A 17,815-nucleotide genomic window follows, 5' to 3' on the forward strand; every position below is an offset into this window, starting at 1 on the left:
GGAGATTTAATCCGCTGCTCCTGAGGCTGCTGGGAGACATTTTCCTTTCTCTTCTTTGTTCTCACAGCACCCGGGCCTCAGCTTTGGATTTGGCCCCGCCTCTCTGTGTAGGTCACCTGAGAGCGTTTGTTCTTCACTCAGACAGGAAGAGGTTAAAGTAGCAGCTGATACAGGGGCTCTGGCTCACTCAGGCCGGGGGGAGGGAGGGGCACGGAGTGCGGGGCGGGCCTGCGGCGGCAGAGGCCGGCATGACGTTGTACCCGCCTGAGGCGCGCCGTGCGTTCTCCCAGGGAAGTTGTCCCTGGATCAGGGGACCCTGGCAGTGGCGGGCTGCACAGGCTCCCCGGAAGAGGGGTGTGGGTAGTGACCTGGGCGCACACACAGCCTTCTTGGTGGCGGCAGCAGCAGCCTTAGCGTCTCATGCCCGTCTCTGGGATCTGCGCTGTTAGCCAGAGCTCGTGCCCGTCTTTGGAGCTCCTTTAGGCAGTGCTCTGAATCCCCTCTCCTCGTGCACCAGGAAACAATGGTCTCTTGCCTCTTAGGCAGGTCCAGATGTTTTCCCGGACTCCCTCCCGGCTAGCTGTGGTGCACTAGCCCCCTTCAGGCTGTGTTCACTCAGCCAGCCCCAGTCTTCTCCCTGGGATCTGACCTCTGAAGCCCGAGCCTCAACTCCCAGCCCCGCCCACCCCGGCGGGTGAGCAGACAAGCCTCTCGGGCTGGTGAGTGCCGGTCGGCACCCCATCCTTTGTGCGGGAATCTCTCCGCTTTGCCCTCTGCACCCCTATTGCTGTGCTCTCCTCCGTGGCTCCAAAGCTTCCCCCTTGCCTACCCCTGTCTCCGCCAGTGAAGGGGCTTCCTAGTGTGTGGAAACCTTTCCTCCTTCACAGCTCCCTCCCAGAGGTGCAGGTCCCGTCCCTATTCTTTTCTCTGTTTTTCCTTTTTTCTTTTGCCCTACCCAGGTATGTGGGGAGTTTCTTGCCTTTTGGGAAGTCTGAGGTCTTCTGTCAGCATTCAGTAGGTGTTCTGTAGGAGTTGTTCCACATGTAGATGTATTTTTGATGTATTTGTGGGGAGGAAGGAGATCTCCGCGTCTTACTCCTCTGCCATCTTGAAGGTCCCCCTGGAATCAGGCGTTGGAATCTGAGACCATTCTGAGTTTGCTTCTTCTTCTTAGCTGTGCGAACAAGAGCCCCGAAATGCTCCCCCTACAGGCTTCTGGTTTCTGGTAACACTCCCTCTTCTCTCTTCTTCCCTGAGCTCTATGGGAAGTCACTGATTTTTGCAGTTACTAATTTTAACTTGCTCTATCAGCTTTCTGGTACTTGGGTGACCCATTGTGTGTACTTGCTCCCCTCTATTTGAAATATTCATTGTGGTTTTATTTTACTGACTGGATTCTAACTCATCTAGATTTATGCACGTCTCTGTTCTCACAAGAACTCTACCCTCTGTACACAATTATTCCCACCTTATATTTTGGGGAACCAAGGTTCAGATAAACTATTCCACCTATTTTTCAAGGTCAGAGATAGGCTTTATCCCCAGGACTGTCTACTTTCGATATCTGTGCTAACTTCTTGGATACGACGGTTGGCATTTTCAAATTAAACATTCAAGGACCTACTAATTTCAAGTTGGATGTCTGTACTTAAATTGTCCTCTTCAAAGCTCTACTGTTATCCCCAAAATGTTTCAACATTACACAGCATTTTCTTTTATTTCATCAGTGGTGAAATATCTTCAATCTTTCAAGTTTTGAAAGAATATGTATAGTTAAGAAAAAGTTGACAGAGCTGGATCTTGAGAATAAAATGATCTTATTATACTTGAAAACATCATTGGAATTAAACACATGATGTAACTACAGAATGACTAAACTACATTTCCTATGAGATGAATGAATTGGCTCTGAATTCATTTCCTGAGATCCAGTTAAGTAGCTAACATTGGTTAGAAACACTGGGATAGAAACACTGCATTATGAAGACAATTCTAAAGAGAAGAGTCCATGTGGTTTGGGTGAAATAGTCTTTGTCAGAAAGTAATTTGAAGGAACAAATGAGTGTCACTGTGTGTTTGTTAAATACTGGCGTCGCTCTGTATGTATCAGACACACGTCACAGGGTTGTAGCTAAGAATGGGAAGGTGGGTGAACTTGCTCTGGGTTCAGGCACAAGTTCCCAGGATGCCATTGAGGGGAAATGCTGGAAAACAAGGAAACATACAACTAAGTTGTACAGCAGAGAATCATTTTCATTCTGTTCTGTCCGTCAGTCCTTAGCAGCCGTGATTCACTCCCACAGTCTTATTAAAATGTCATTCTTCACCCACTCTTCAGGACTTGTGTACTACAATTCATCTTTCTTAGGGAAGTAAATTAAAGGCAAACAGAAAGGGCCTGGCTTGGCTCAGTAAGAAAAAAGATGCAGCTCTCCTAGTCACAGTGCCCGGGGAATGTTTGGGTGCCAACCCACCCTCTCTTTTCAAAAGCTTCAGGAACACAATGTCTATTTCAGTGCTGTTGAAAATGTAGTGTCTTTATTCGACCAAGACACAGCTCATGCAGGGAAGAGAAATGAACCAGCAGATAAATAAGGACATGAGGAGACAGGCAGAAGGAAGAAGGAAGCTGGTTTCTTGGGAAGTATCTTATTACAGCAAAGTGGGAGGGCATGATGAAAACAGAAACAGCGTTGAGAAGTGGGAAAAGAGACAAAAGAGAAATTGTTGATGACTTGGAGATGTTTTTCAACCATGAAAAACAGGCAAGAAAAGTTTCTGATAACCACAACGATTGTGCTGGGAAATAGTGGATATTAAGTGGGAAAAGGGTCAGATGCAAAGGCAGTATGTTGGGTGGAGATGGTTCCTTTTTCAGATTTTATTTCGTTATTTTTTTGGCCGTGCCGCATGGCTTATGGGATCTTAGTTCCCGGACCAGGGATTGAACCCGAGTCCCCGGCAGTGAAAGCACAAGTCCTAACCACTGGACCGCCAGGGAATTCCCTTATTTTTCTGATTTTAGAGTGGGAAGTCAGGCTGTTTTGTGAGAAGGTGCTGATGGAAGCAGAAAGCATTTAAAGCATATTCTAGAAGAGGTACTAGGGAAACAGACTAGGTTCTCACATCAGAAAGACTCAATATGGACACAAGTCTGAAAAATAGGGAGCAGACTGGGCTAAGGATCATATTCTTCACTGACCACGTGGCACCAGGACAGGCTGTAACTTATGTGGGTCTCCCCAGGGCTCCTCCCCAGTCCTGACTGCTGGGCAGCTGTACCAGCCATTCGTGGACCGCACCAACTATGGTTGGCCGATACCAGGGACTCGCTGGTTTTACTCCGTATATCTCTCCGATTTAGTACAATTTCTGGGACAGTCTGACGACTCACCAAAGAAGTGTTAAAAAGTAATTGAATTACTCCTATTATGTGCCCCTGACCCCACATGATACTGTGATATAATTAAAAATGTATACTTGGCCTTCCTTGCTGGCTCCTGAGATAGCTCTGGAGGGGTAGAGGTGAAAGAAGTGTCTTTTGTTATTCGTACCAAGCCCCTCTCATCCACATCTGAGCTGATGCTAGTGAGGTCACTTTTGGAAAGCTCCTAGATGAGGGGTTGGCTGCCAGAGGAACCAACCATTTGATTAGAGATGGTTAGAGGGTTGGGACTTCCAGCTCCACCCCTCCTCCAAGGAAGGCAGATGGGCCAGGGGTTGAATTACTCACCGACGATTAATGATTTCATCAATTGTGCCTAGGTAAAGAAGCCTCCATAAGAACCCTTACCAAAGCCATTTGGAGAGCTTCTGGGAGAGGACGGACCTGGAGAGGACATGGAGCCTCTGTGCCCCTCCCCACAAACCTTGTTCTGTGCATCAGTCCCATCTGGCTGTTCCCGAGTTGTAATAAGTCAGTAAACAGTAAGTAAAATATTCCCCCGGGTTTGGGTTTTGTGAGCCATTCTACCAAATTATCAAGCCGGAGGGGAGGATTATAGGAATCCCCAAATTATAGCCTATCAGCCAGGACTTCAGGTGACCTCCTGGGACTTGGGATTGGCCATCTGGAGCCAGGGCCAGTCCTGTGGGACTGAGCCCTTAACCTTTGGGGTCTGTGCTAACTCTGGGCAGTTAGTGTCAGAATTGTTCCATGTGAGGGAAAAAAGCCTACACATTTGGTGTGAGTGGAGGAAAACTAGTGTTTTATTTTGTTGGGTAAGGCCTCCTTCCCTGAGTCAGAGTGAGTGGAGTACAACTTTGATCCATCTCAAAGGCATAGCCAGGTCCCTGCCAGCCAGGCTCAGAAGAAGAGAAAGCAGGCATGGCCAGGCACCCAGTGATCTGACAGCTATAATAGCTCTGTTGGGCTAATGGGCTTCTCTTAATGCAGAGAGATCAGCTTTGCGATTTGCCCAACAGCCCTGGGCCAGCTTTGCGGAGGCCATGCTGACGGCAAGTTGGAGCAAGGGTGTGGGTAAGTGCGTCTGTATGAAGAGCCTTCCAGAGCTCCCTGCACTCCGATTATTTACTGAGGCAGCTCCCTGAGCCTGGATAATTGCCCATAGAAAGCACTGATGCCAGTAATTACAACTAGCCAAGGGGCAAATGTGGCCTCTCAGAGTGACCCTGTTGGCCTTGGTACCCATTTAAAGAAAATTCCAGTATGTCTCCACTGCCGGGGCACAATCTCCCCGTCTGAGTGCGTACAACTGTTCTCATGGCTCTTGTTTTCCCGTCTCCTCACCCACAGCCCCATGACTAGGCATCTCCTAGAGCTGTACTTTCTTACTCTCTCTCCCTCCCTCTCTCTCTCACATGCATCTTAGTCCCCGAAGAAGGTTCTTTACTCTTTCTTCCACATTCCCCAGAAGAATTAGCTGTCATGTCAGTAGGAAGGGCTTTGGAGTCAGACAGAAATGGGCTTGGAGCCCTCCTCTGCCACTTCCACGCTATGTGACGTAGGGAGAGTCACTTCACCTCACTGTGCCTTAATTTTTCCATCTGTCAGATGGCGTAAGGATAGTCCCCCTGAATAACGCAGTGTTGTGAGGATTAGCTGCATTAGTGCAGGTCGGGTGTTTAGAACAACGCCTAGCACATAGCGAGCCGTCTGTAAAGGCTGGATACTAGTTCCCAGAAAGTTAGGCTTTACTTGAAAGATTTACGTTAAGATTGTTAAAATGTACATTTTATTATAAGTCAGGTAGGGTGAGGCCAACAGATATGAAGACAGCTGGTGGGGACCACATGGTGGGGAGGGAAGCACCAGGGTCAGTCAGGAGGCAGGAGGTAGAATGTGGGCAAGAGCTTTCGTTGTGGTTTCTGTGGGAAGGAAGAGGTGAGGCAGCGTAAGTCGGTTTATGATGGGCTAATTTGAAACATGTCAGTAGACACTGGGGAGTAGGGCTGAATCTAGTTATCTGGTGCCTGGTCCTGGGTGATTAGGGCAGGTGAATAGTGGCCCAAAGTATAAGAGTCCCATAAAGGACGCAGTTGGGGGTGTGGGCTTTGCATTGGTTAGTTTGCATATGAAAGGCACATTCACAGGCATATCATGTAGTATCTCTAGGAATTGATTAGCCCTGGGAGGGGCTATCGCTCCACAGTCAGCAAGGTCCCAGATGTTAAAGTATCAGAAATAAAAAAGCATGATTAACACGTCTTTACTCAGATGTGTCCAGAAATAAAAGGGAAAATCAAGGAAAACAGCCATCACTGTGTACCTACGCCACAGTGTCTAAGAATCTTAGGACAGCTGCTTCCTCTCTTGTCTAAAGTTCATCCTCCCTCCCTCTGAGATAACACCTCTCAGAATCCTTGCTTTGCTTCTGACAACAGAGTTAGTGTTCACAATTCAGTATGGAGCTGACCGCTAATTGTGAACGTTTTCTTCATGGTAAGGACCTGTTCTTCTATTCCTGGTCTCCAGCCTTGTCTTCATGAGGTTTATTTTTGCTCTTCTCTGTTTCTACACAACAGTAAGAGTGAGCTCTTAAAAATGCAAACTTAATCATGGCATTCCTCTGCTAAAAATGATCTCCCATCGCTCTCAGGAAAAAGCCAGTATCCTTAACTTGGTCCACAAAGCAGGCTCAATCAGGGTCCTGCTTTCTTCCTCAACATCAACTGATACCACTCTTCTTATCACTGTCTGCTCTGCAGCTGCACTGGTTTTCACTTCCTTTTTTCCATGCATCACGCTCCTCTCTACCTGAGTAATTTTCCATATATTGTTTCCATCAACTGAAGATACATTCTCACTACCCTGCTCTGCATATTCCCCTGGCAAATTTCCATATATCTTTCAAACTCAGTAATTGTTTCAAGGAAATCTTTGTTGTTCACCCCAGACCAGGTCAGACCCTTAAAGTTCACTGCCATAACACCATAACACGTGCCATAACACGTATTTCTGCTTTATCATAGTTTAAATTAAATAGTTAAATTTAGAAAATTTTAATTTGGGTTTTTTTAAATGTCTTCCTGTTGACTTATAAATTATATGAAGCCAGGGTCTATGTGTGTCTTATTTAATTGACAATCCTCAGTGCACAATGCCTGGCACGTATTTGGAAAACACCATAGACATTTGTCTTGAATCCCATTTTAAAATATTGTAGAAATTATTGTTAAAATTAATTTCTTCTTCTCTTGTGACTCCATAATAATTTTCTCGAATCCATCCTAGAGACCTGAAGGTTTTTCATTTGTAAAATAATAAGGTTTAAAATTTGTACTTCATAGGACTATTATAGAATTTAATAAAAGCATGCATATGAAAACATGTAAATGGCAATGCATTATACAAATGTAATGAGTATTATTACAAAGAGTTAATCAATGAGACTTTTAAAAAAAAGTTGGTCTTATTTCAGGTATCAACTCTATGATTTATATAAATTGTTCATTTCATTATGATTTATTTGAAGATAATTGAGAGCAATAAACTATTATGACCTTTGGGCTTATGATATAAAAAATAACTGTTTATACAGAAAGGATATGATATCCAATTTATTTCATCCCCTCTAAGTGAGATGAACTGACTTGAAGAATGACTTGGGCTTTGGCGTCCTGTGTTACTTTATACGAGTACTTAAAATCCTAGAGCCCTACTGACAGAGCCCTACTCTTGATGACTACTATTGAACTTTAGTAGTTGGTAATAAACTTTGATCCATGTAAAACCTATTTTTGTTGGCATAGTTTGACAGGGCAGCTCATCTTTTGTAACTAAAAGCAGTCATGAGGTTTGAAGAGCCAAGTGTTCCCTCCTGGGGGAGGGTATTAAATTTTAATGAGGGTCTTTTTCCAGAATGGTTGAGAATTTCCTGATGGTAATGTCACTACAGGGAAAATGACCTTCGCAGAAGGTGTCTGTTTAGTGCAATGGAAACATAGTTGGGGAAGAATGTGGGAAATCTGGACTTCCTTCTTGTATGGCCACTGTGACCCACCCTGTGGGTCCAGGTAACACCTTCACGCCCGTAATTTAAATCTCACATGGTGAGGGTTGTAGTACTAGAAGCTATAACATTCATTTAGCAAATATTGAACCCTACCTCTGAGCCAGACATGGTGTGGGAATCTGGTGGTAAAAGCTTCTTGTCAAATACAAAGTTATGTCGATAACAGAAATCCCAGGACACAGAAAACATACTTTGTCCATTTTTCCTACATAAATTACAGAATACTCCTTCACACAGTCCCCATATTTTGCAATCTTTTACTAACAAAAATATATTTGTAAATGAAACTTAATTCCCATTTTTACTTTAATATTTTACTTACAAAACTAATATAAGGGCATTACAAACACCCGAGAAAATAAGAGAAATACATACACTAACGAATAATATCCACACTAATTTAAAAAAACACACTGATCTTCACACTAATTAAAAAGAAACAATACTATTACTAATACCCAAGCCATAAAAAATTAGTTCCAGATCTGAATTTTCCTTTCCAGTCCATTCTATATGCATATGCACACTCTGTGTGCATATTTTAAAATCTACGCTAATTTTTTTTTTTTTTGCAGTACACGGGCCTCTCACCGCTGTGGCCTCTCCCGCCGCGGAGCACAGGCTCCAGACGCGCAGGCCCAGCGGCCATGGCTCACGGGCCCAGCCGCTCCGCGGCATGTGGGGTCCTCCTGGACCGGGACACGAACCCACGTCCCCTGCATCGGCAGGAGGACTCCCAACCACTGCGCCACCAGGCAAGCCCTGTGAAACATTTTTAAATGCATTGTCTCACTGGATGTTCACAGCAAATCTTTGAAGTAGCTGGATTTAGAATTATTTCTATCTCCATTTGACAAATGCACCTGAGGCTCTCCAAGAAACTGTGACAGAAAGTGTGAGGGCCAAAGCTGACTTTTAGGTATTCAAAGCTTTGAATAAGTCTAAAAGTCAAAGCTGACTTTTAGACTTATTCAAAGTCCTGCAAAACCTAATTCTTGCAGAACTTTGAATAAGTCACACACACTGTGGGCCAATATGCTTACCTACAGGAGCAACAATGGTTCACATTTCTCAGGACTGCTCTGAAGGTTAAATGTGATGAATATAAAACTGCAGAGAACTGTGCCCATCTTAGTATGCTTCTGATGCTAACGGGATTTACTAGAAGTAATTGTTGTATTATGAAGTGTTTAGATGATGGCTATGATGACCCACATAGGATATATCCTTTGTTATACCCACATATGCCTCATAATTCCATGTACCCAAGTCTCTCACCTCTGTAAGCTCTGCTGAGCCACTATAGATTTATTATCTTTTTTGGTGCCTTATAGAGGTCTGGTCTACTCCCCACCTCCAAAAAAAAATAGTCATGCCACATAATAATGGAACTCTAGATGTCTTCACATGACGGATTCTTTGTGTCCAGAACTTCTCACCTGGACAGCAAGAAATTCCTAGAACTTCTGGCTTTCTGGCTTCATGAGTCCTTTTTCTGATCACCCTCTGACCTCACTTCTCAGACCCTCAGCACAACTTCTTTGGCCTTGCCTGTTGTTTTTTCTCCTCCACCTGATTTCAGTTCATTCCTTGGCTTTGTTCCAAATAATTATTTGGAGTAAATTGCTTGCCAATACAGCTCTATCTAAAATCTCAGGATTTAAAATGATTATGGAGGCTTTTAGGCCAACCCACTATCCTTTCCAGTATGTCTGATAGATAGCTAGATGTATTGTTTAAACGTCTCTACACACAGGATGCCCACTACCTTATGAGATGGTCTTTTTTTACCACTATGCAGGCCTAATTGTTACAGGTTAAAAATATCTTTTCTCATGTTGCCTTCTGCCTGGAATGATCATCCTTATTTCTCTGACTTCTCCAAACTTCAGTCTTCAAGTTTTAGGTCCCATTGACTTCAAGTAGACTTATGCATTCCTCCTTCTGTGATCTCTGTGCACTTGTTAAAGCCTTAATTAGAGCTCAGATCACATTGTGCTAGTGAAATCATTTATAGAAAAACCCAAGTATTTTCATCTCGTTTGTCTAAATAACACCTAAAACAGTGCTGGAAGTATAGTCCATAGATCATATTGAATGATTCAAGAATAAATGATTGGGCTTCCCTGGTGGCGCAGTGGTTGAGAGTCCGCCTGCCGATGCAGGGGACGCGGGTTCGTGCCCCGGTCCGGGAAGATCCCACATGCCGCGGAGCGGCTGGGCCCGTGAGCCATGGCCGCTGAGCCTGCATGGCTGGAGCCTCTGCTCTGCAACGGGAGAGGCCACAACAGTGAGAGGTCCGTGTACCGCAAAAAAAAAAAAATAATAAATGATTGACTAAATTGAATGTATACATGAATGAAATAAAATGTTTGTCTCCGAATGTGACTCTCTGTGAAAATTAGACTCTCCATTTGGAAAATGTGATCTTCTCTCCTGAATAAATTGAACAGAAAAAAATATGCCAATATACCATACTGAGTGTACACTTTATACATTAGACCATAATGTGTAAAGTGACCTCTAATTTTAAAATGATACTTTAAAAACTGTAAAATGATGTACTTAAGTTTTGCAACATAAAATAATGCCACCATAATCACCATCTGCACTATGAAACTGCTGAGCCAGATTAAGTCTGACGTTGACAAGAATTCTAACAAGGCACTAACTAGTGAAATCACGGATAAGACCCAGGAACTTCAGCTCCTAAAAGACCAACAGGATAACACAGGTCCTAATAAGAGAAAGCCAGAAATATATTTTAATTCTGTTGAGTTAAATTGTTTTAAGAGAAATTCAAAGAAGGAAAAAAAAGTGAAAGCTAGCAAAGGGAAAGTTTGATTCTATAAGATGATGAGCAGTGGGGCCCAGTGCTTCATAGACTACGGTTTGCAGTTCATCATAAAGAAAAATATCCTCGTCATAGTTATTGTTATTATATAAACTACTTTGTATGTGGCATCAACCTGATGTGGAGACTGGCACTCAGCACAGTCCAGTCTTTGCGGAGCACTGTGTTGTTATGCACACTTCACGGAGTATATTAAGAGGCTCAGAAAGGTTAACACTGAATCCACGCTTAGGGTCTCCTAGCTACTGAAAAGACCAAAGCTAACTCCAGAATGAGTCGTTTTTTCTGAGTCACACTGCCTTCTTAAGTGTATGACTGCAAGAAGAATCGTATTATTTTTCTGTCTGATACTGGCTAATACAATTCGGGTTGGGTTTGGCTATGATCATTTGGTGGCTTTGATGGAAGGGAATCACAGGACATGTGTTATGGACTTGGGTACGGGCACCATCACAGGAAAGACAGGGTCTACTGTATTCTTCCCTCCTCATTCCGTATAGTGTAGACATACACCAGCTGCGTGTCAATCAAACCATTCACTCATGCACTAAGAGTTGTAAAGTGTTTTACCAGTAAGACAATACAGCTAAATTATCTCATATTTTCTCACACAAGGTCTCTATTAGATAGGAATTTTAGTCATTTTTATGAGTCAAGAATATGAGTATATGGGAGTTTAAGTGATTCGGTCAGAAATAAATCTACTAAGTCGTGGACCTTGACCGTAGCCTCCCCTTGTAAATTCACTAGCCATTCCACCTCCCTTTCTTTAAGGGCTTACAAAGTCTAAAGCATAATGCTAGGCATACTGGAAGAAAGAGAAAATAATTCAGAATGTCTGCCCTTAAGGAGGATTGTACTGTCTTCTAGTGGCATTTTAACTAAGCATTTAAGTTGGCTTGAACTGTATCAGCTGGAGTAGTAGTCCGGCGGATACAGTTCAAGGCAGTCCCAGGGCCAATGCCATGGGCCTGCTGCCTGTGTTGTCTCACAGGGCCCTGGGCTTCGAGGAGCCTCTCACTGGTTTAATGCTCTTCTGTTCTGTCTTGAAATGGGTAATAATTATGGAACAAGGAACCCTGAATTTTCATTTTGTGCTGGGTCCCTCAGATTACGTAGCTTCTCCTGGATAGCCCTTAATCCAGGCTGTCCTCCCGGATAGCCTTGAATCCACAGGGAGGATGAAAGTCAGAGGGGTAAGAAGCCAGCAATATATTTCCAAAGGTCAGTGAGTCTTTTCATCTCTTTCCAATTTTTTTTTTCCTGCTTGTGCTTCAGCTTGCATACTTTCTATTCCTATGTCTTCAGGCTTTCTGGTTCTCTGCTATTATCTAATCTATTATTAAAATCATCTGTAAGATATTTCATTTCTGATGGTACATGGTTTTTATTTCAGCTTGAGAAGTTCAATTTATTCTTTTTCATATCTTCCATTCATCTCTTCATTGTGTTCATATTTTTCTTTAAATACCCCCAAAAGCATTTGTATTGCTCTTTTTATATAGACCTTATTTGCTAATTCCGTCATCTCTGTCACTTCTGAGTCCATATTTATTGGATTATTTTTGTGTCTTTATATGGGTCATTTTACCGATGCTTTCACTTCTAGCTATTTTACACTTAAATATTTTGATTTTGAATTTCAGTGTTAGTTGTCTTTTTATACAGAGTGTTGAGTCCAATTTTGGAACTCAGTTAAGATACTCACAGAATTTTTTGATTTTTAACGCTTCTTTTTTTTTCCTTAGAGCAGCCTTAATCTAGGTCTACTTTATCCTCACTTAATATGTGGCTCTCTGGAGTTCAGCTTACAGCTCCTTAGTATATGCCTTTTGCCCAGATTTAAAGGAGTTTCACTCTACACATGACCAGCTTAGTATTCAGCCAACATCACAAGGAAAATGTGTGTATATTCTTGGAGCTCTTTCTCAACACAACTTCTTCTAACCCACTCTTCTGCCCCCCAAATACCAGCACCCTTGGTCTCCCTGAATTCCTATCCGTGGCTCATCTCAGTGAGACCTTGTGCGCTGCTAGCTCTGCATTCCAAACATTACCTCCCCCCGGGCAGGAAGATGATGCCATCACATGCCTTATAGTTTCCTAGGGATCGCGGTATTGCCTTATGGTCTAATTCACAAAAATTTAGTTTTCTCACGTCTAACGACAGTTTTTTTTTTTTCTGCTCCATACATGTTTTGTCTAGTTATTTTCATTATTTATGGCAGAAGGGAAGGTTTTCTACCTGTTACATGGCTGGATGTGCAATACTTGAGGCTTTTAGCCATAGTATTGACCGTAGCATGCTAACTTTAGCAAACGCTTTACGTTTTTTGAACTCTAGAATTTTTATTTATCAAGTGTGTTTGATAAAATTCACCTCATAGGCTTGTTGTAAGGAGTGTTGGACAAGAGAGCCATTGATTCTCTGTCATTACACCCCAGCTGTCTTCTAAATTCTTTACTTGCATTTAGTTCATTTAATGCTCTTAAATGAAGCATTTGAAGCCACTGAAGTGTATGTTACTATTATTTTCATTTTATAAGTTAGCCAAGAGGCCTCAGAGAAGTTGAGTAAATTTTCAAAGGGCCACACTGGTTAGAGGTACCATTTAATTCCAGACCTAGATCCGGTGTTAACTGTGTCACACTGCTTCTAATCTGTATAAAATATTCTTGCTCATACCCTAGTAAATAATTTTAACTTGATAAATATAAATTACTTAGTTTCTCTTTCTAATATGGTAAAAGGAAGAATAAATGTGTGTTTTTCATGAAAAAATGGCAATACAATGGCCTTGTGGGAAGGTAAAAGCAAGACAATTATGTGTCAAAGTTTGTCTTTTTTTTTTAAAAGCAGGAAACTGCCATTCTGAGGGCTGAAAAATAAGAAAGCATGAGATTCTGAGAAACATATGTCAAAATTAAGAGTGTCTCCCTCACTTTCCCTTAGTGCAGAATACAGAGGCCAGACAGCCAAGCATCAGAGATTGGAGCAATTGTATATGTCACAGTGAAGCTTTGGGCAGGATGCAGTATCTTAGGATGTACATCCTCTAAGAGAATGTAGATCATTAAGCTCAATTCCTAGCCTTCATTTTACCTGAAGAGAAAAGAAGCTCCAGTAGTGAGAAACGATTTGCACATGGTCACACCCATTACTTGTGGTCATAAAGTATAGACATGTATACCTACATACACAAATTTTTGTACACATTTTCTTCTGCAATATGTCCTGTCTACCCTCGGCTTTTAAAAGTCAGCCTGCCATTCTCACATCTTATTAGACAATAAGCTCCTAAAAAGCAAGTAGACAAATGCTGGCTGAACTACTTCTTTAATATTTAATTTTTTGTATGGTAATCGTATGCCTTGCTTTATTCTCCTTGTCTAGAAAAATAAATATCAGAAATAAGGCTATGTATTAGTCAGCTATTAACACAATAATGCTGCATAACAAGCCAGCCCAGAGATCAGTGGCTTAAAACAGCTGTCCTATTATCATCCCTGAATGTGCAGGTTGGTGGGTTCAGGTGGTCTGGTCTGGGCTCTGTTCTGCTTCTCTCTGAAGCTCTGAATGTTGGTTGGAGCAGCACTGATCCACGTTCCTCTCATCCCTCATCTGTGACTAGTGGGCTGTCCCAGAAATGTTCTTCTCATCAGAATGGCAGGAGACAAGAGGGAAAGCAGAAACATGTAAGGTTTCTTAAGGCCTGGACTCAGACCTGGTGTAGCTATCTCCACCAAAGCAAGCATGGCTAAACCAGAGTCAAGTAGCAAGTACACATATCCTGCACATTAGTGAGAGTAACTTAAAAGTCTCATGCTCAGGGCATGGGCATAAGGAGGAGGGAGAATCAGGGTCAACAGTGCAATCTATCAGAAGTTAAAATCTTCTTTGAAGATCTCCTTCTATCTTGGGTTGGTGCTTACCCTTTCAGACCTTTAATTATATGTGTTCTGTAAAAAATATGAAGTGTTTATTACATGAATGTGTATATATATTGTATCACATTGTATGTATTGCTCCACTTGTGTTCATCGCTCAACAATACCTCTTGGATGACTTTCTGTATCAGCACATACAGCTATCTCATTTTTTTTTTTTAACATCTTTTTGGAGTGTAATTGCTTTACAATGCTATGTTAGTTTCTGCTTTATAACAAAGTGAATCAGCTATACATATACATATATCCCCATATCCCCTCCCTCTTGCGTCTCCCTCTCACCCTCCCTATCCCACCCCCTAGGTGGTCACAAAGCACTGAGCTGGTCTTCCTGTACTATGCGGCTGCTTCCCACTAGGTATCTGTTTTACATTTGGTAGTGTATATATGGCCATGCCACTCTCTCACTTAGTCTCAGCTTACCCTTCTTCCTCCCCGTGTCCTCAAGTCTATTCTCTACATCTGAGTCTTTATTCTTGTCTTGCCCCTAGGTTCTTCAGACGCATTTTTTTTTTCGATTCCATATATATGTGTTAGCATATCAAAACTACAATGAGGTATCCCCTCACACAGGTCAGAATGGCCATCATCAAAAAATCTACAATAAATGCTGGAGAGGGTGTGGAGAAAAGGGAACCCACTTGCACTGTTGGTAGGAATGTAAATTGATACAGCCACTATGGAGAACAGTATGGAGGTTCCTCAAAAAACTACAAATAGAACTACCATATGACCCAGTAATCCCACTACTGGGCATATACCCTGAGAAAACCATAATTCATAAAAGAGTCACGGGGCTTCCCTGGTGGCGCAGTGGTTGAGAGTCCGCCTGCCGATGCAGGGGACACGGGTTCGTGCCCCGGTCTGGGAAGATCCCACATGCCGCGGAGCGGCTGGGCCCATGAGCCATGGCCGCTGAGACTGTGCGTCCGGAGCCTGTGCTCCGCAACGGGAGAGGCCACAACAGTGAGAGGCCCGCGTACCGCAAAAAAAAGAGAGAGTCATGCACCACAATGTTCACTGCAGCTCTATTTACAATAGGCAGGACATGGAAGCAACCTAAGTGTCCATCGACAGATGAGTGGATAAAGAAGATGTGGCACATACATACAATGGAATATTACTCAGCCATAAAAGGAAACGAAACTGAGTTATTTGTAGTGAGGTGGATGGACCTAGGGTCTGTCATACGAGTGAAGCAAGTCAGAAAGAGAAAACCAAACATCTCATTACTTTTAACTGTTTCATGATATTATAAAGAATGAATGCACATATCTACTTAGCCATTTCTCTATTGTCAGACGTTTAGATGAGTTTGTAATGCTCAGTATTATAAACAGTGCCTTAATGAGCCTTGTACATTTCTTCTCATTTTTCCCCAGGTTAGCCAGCAGAAATGACTATTTTAGGGCATGATGCCTGCGGATTTCATATTGTAATATAGTTTTCAAAACTAATTCCAGTGTGGCTGTGTAAGTCTACTTTTCGTCCAGCAGCGAACACACGCCTACTTGCCGACACCGTCACTAACGCTTATCAAACAGTTCTTTTTTTTCTCTCAGATGAGTGAAAAACCTCAATTTCTCAGTCAGTGATTTGAGATCCTTTTTATTTAAATGGTGGATCATCATTCTCCACAAAGCACATTATATAAAACAAAGGAATGTAGTACTGTGGCATAAACATGGTGCTTTCGAGAATCCCTCACACACGTAGCCCCACTCTTGTCTTGTAGCATTGTACAGAGGACACTATAAAGAGCCTTTCTCATGTCAAAATTGACCTTGTTTGATATCGTCTCTGAGGATCTACACCCTGACTTTAACCCCTACTACTGTCTTATCCAGAATGGTTGAGACAATTGTTTCATTTCTCTCATCAATACTGTCTCAAATAAGTACTTCACTCGATACTGAAACCTCATTATTCTCCACACCCAAAGCCCAAAGCGTAATGATCTCATTCATGTCTCTCTTTTATGGCAAATGGAAAAAAGAAAAAAAAACAACGGGCTCTAGGAAAATGATCTGATTCCTTATCTTTAACATCATGGGTACAGAAATTAAGGACATCCTAGGTCCCATGATCTACGACAAATGATGTGAGAAGAGATATAAATATGAATGAAGAGTATGGTCTGATGAGAGAGCACTTGAGTAGCTTCCAGGAAAAACTGAACCCACAGGCCCCCTCCCACACATCCACCCTGTGCGCTAATTACAGTACAATTGGGAAAAATAGATAAACTTTCTTACCTTATTTCTTTACCTAAAGAATGAAAAATACCCTGAAAAATTGTGAGCAGGTAATTAATGTGTGTGCGTGTGCAGGTAAATGGCTCCCATATTACTACATATATGTACACAGTGAGAAAACCATCAAAATTAATTATTTTCAGCAACATGGGATAACCAATGTAGTCTTAAGCCATTTCCAAAAGAGGACACTTAGTGCTGGATTTAATATGTATGGGCCATCATTTTTACTAATTTTGTAATCATTCAGACAAATTAAAGATAAAGGTTTACTTGGCCCAAGAAAAGCTTTGGACACCCCTGAGGGAATGAGAAATTGGATCACATTTGTCCTCACATCAGTCTAGCAGTCTGAGAGAAATGTAAGTCCATGGATTCCCTCACAAAGTCTTCTAGTCAGTCACATGTGTGCCACCTGGGGCGCTGGGGAGAACACTGATCTACATTAAAATGAACAGAAGTTTCGGAACTACACGTCATGAAGAGGATTGTGGGTCAGAAGGGACTGGTGTGATTTCCCCCTAGTCACCACTTCACCTGAGCTCTACCAGCACCCACCTTGCGCCTCAACTGGTGGTCAGCGCAGAAGGATGAAGGGACACCAAGTGTTGATACTGTGGCTCTTCACCTGGTGGGGATGGGTTGGAGTGGAAGATGACTCTGTTGGTGGGATTCAGAGGTTGAGTTGCATGGGTCTGGGGACAGTGTCAGCTCATTTGAGACCTGTGGAATTGCACAATCTTAAAGCATCGAGTCGTCCTGAGTAGAAACATGTGAGTTAGGAAATTTGAGACGTCAAAAATCAGGAGTGTAGGGGGAGTGGAGAGAAGCAGTTATCAAAGTCATGGAAAAGACAAAGTGTTTGCCAGCTGGGAAAGACAGAAGAAGACACACAATATAATCGTGGTGGTGGGTGAAGAGGGTGCTGTGCTGACCTAGTGTTAATATGGAAATTGGAATTGCTTTTGTAAGTCAGTGGCATAGGTATTCATAAGTGAACTGGCTTATTTTGAAAAACAAAAACAAAAACATGGAAGCCAAATCAGAACTTTTATAATCAATCTGTCCCGGTCCTTAGTCACTTTCAGCTCCTATCGCTGTCTGCATTCATCCTTCCCCAACCTCTCCACACATCGTAAATCCCAGGCACTCTAACCTCACTAAATAACTGCACCTTATCCTCATAAGGCACATACTTCTGTGCTTTTTCTCCTTGGTATTCTCTTTCCCTTCTCCATGGAATGCCTCATCACCATGTTCTTGCTTGTAAAACTCCTATTCAT

The 17,815-nt window shown here is 42.5% G+C and overlaps 1 long non-coding RNA gene across 1 annotated transcript; it reads left to right on the forward strand.

Annotated features, from left to right (window-relative positions):
• The first annotated feature begins 3,800 nt into the window (after positions 1 to 3,800).
• Positions 3,801 to 13,468, forward strand: LOC132508174 (uncharacterized). Its single transcript, XR_009536461.1, has 3 exons — positions 3,801 to 3,927; positions 4,397 to 4,484; positions 13,190 to 13,468. It is a non-coding gene; the product is annotated as an uncharacterized LOC132508174 (long non-coding RNA).
• Positions 13,469 to 17,815: the final 4,347 nt, after the last annotated feature.

Source organism: Lagenorhynchus albirostris, chromosome 17 (genome assembly GCF_949774975.1).
Source record: "Lagenorhynchus albirostris chromosome 17, mLagAlb1.1, whole genome shotgun sequence".
Lineage (NCBI taxonomy): Eukaryota > Metazoa > Chordata > Mammalia > Artiodactyla > Delphinidae > Lagenorhynchus > Lagenorhynchus albirostris.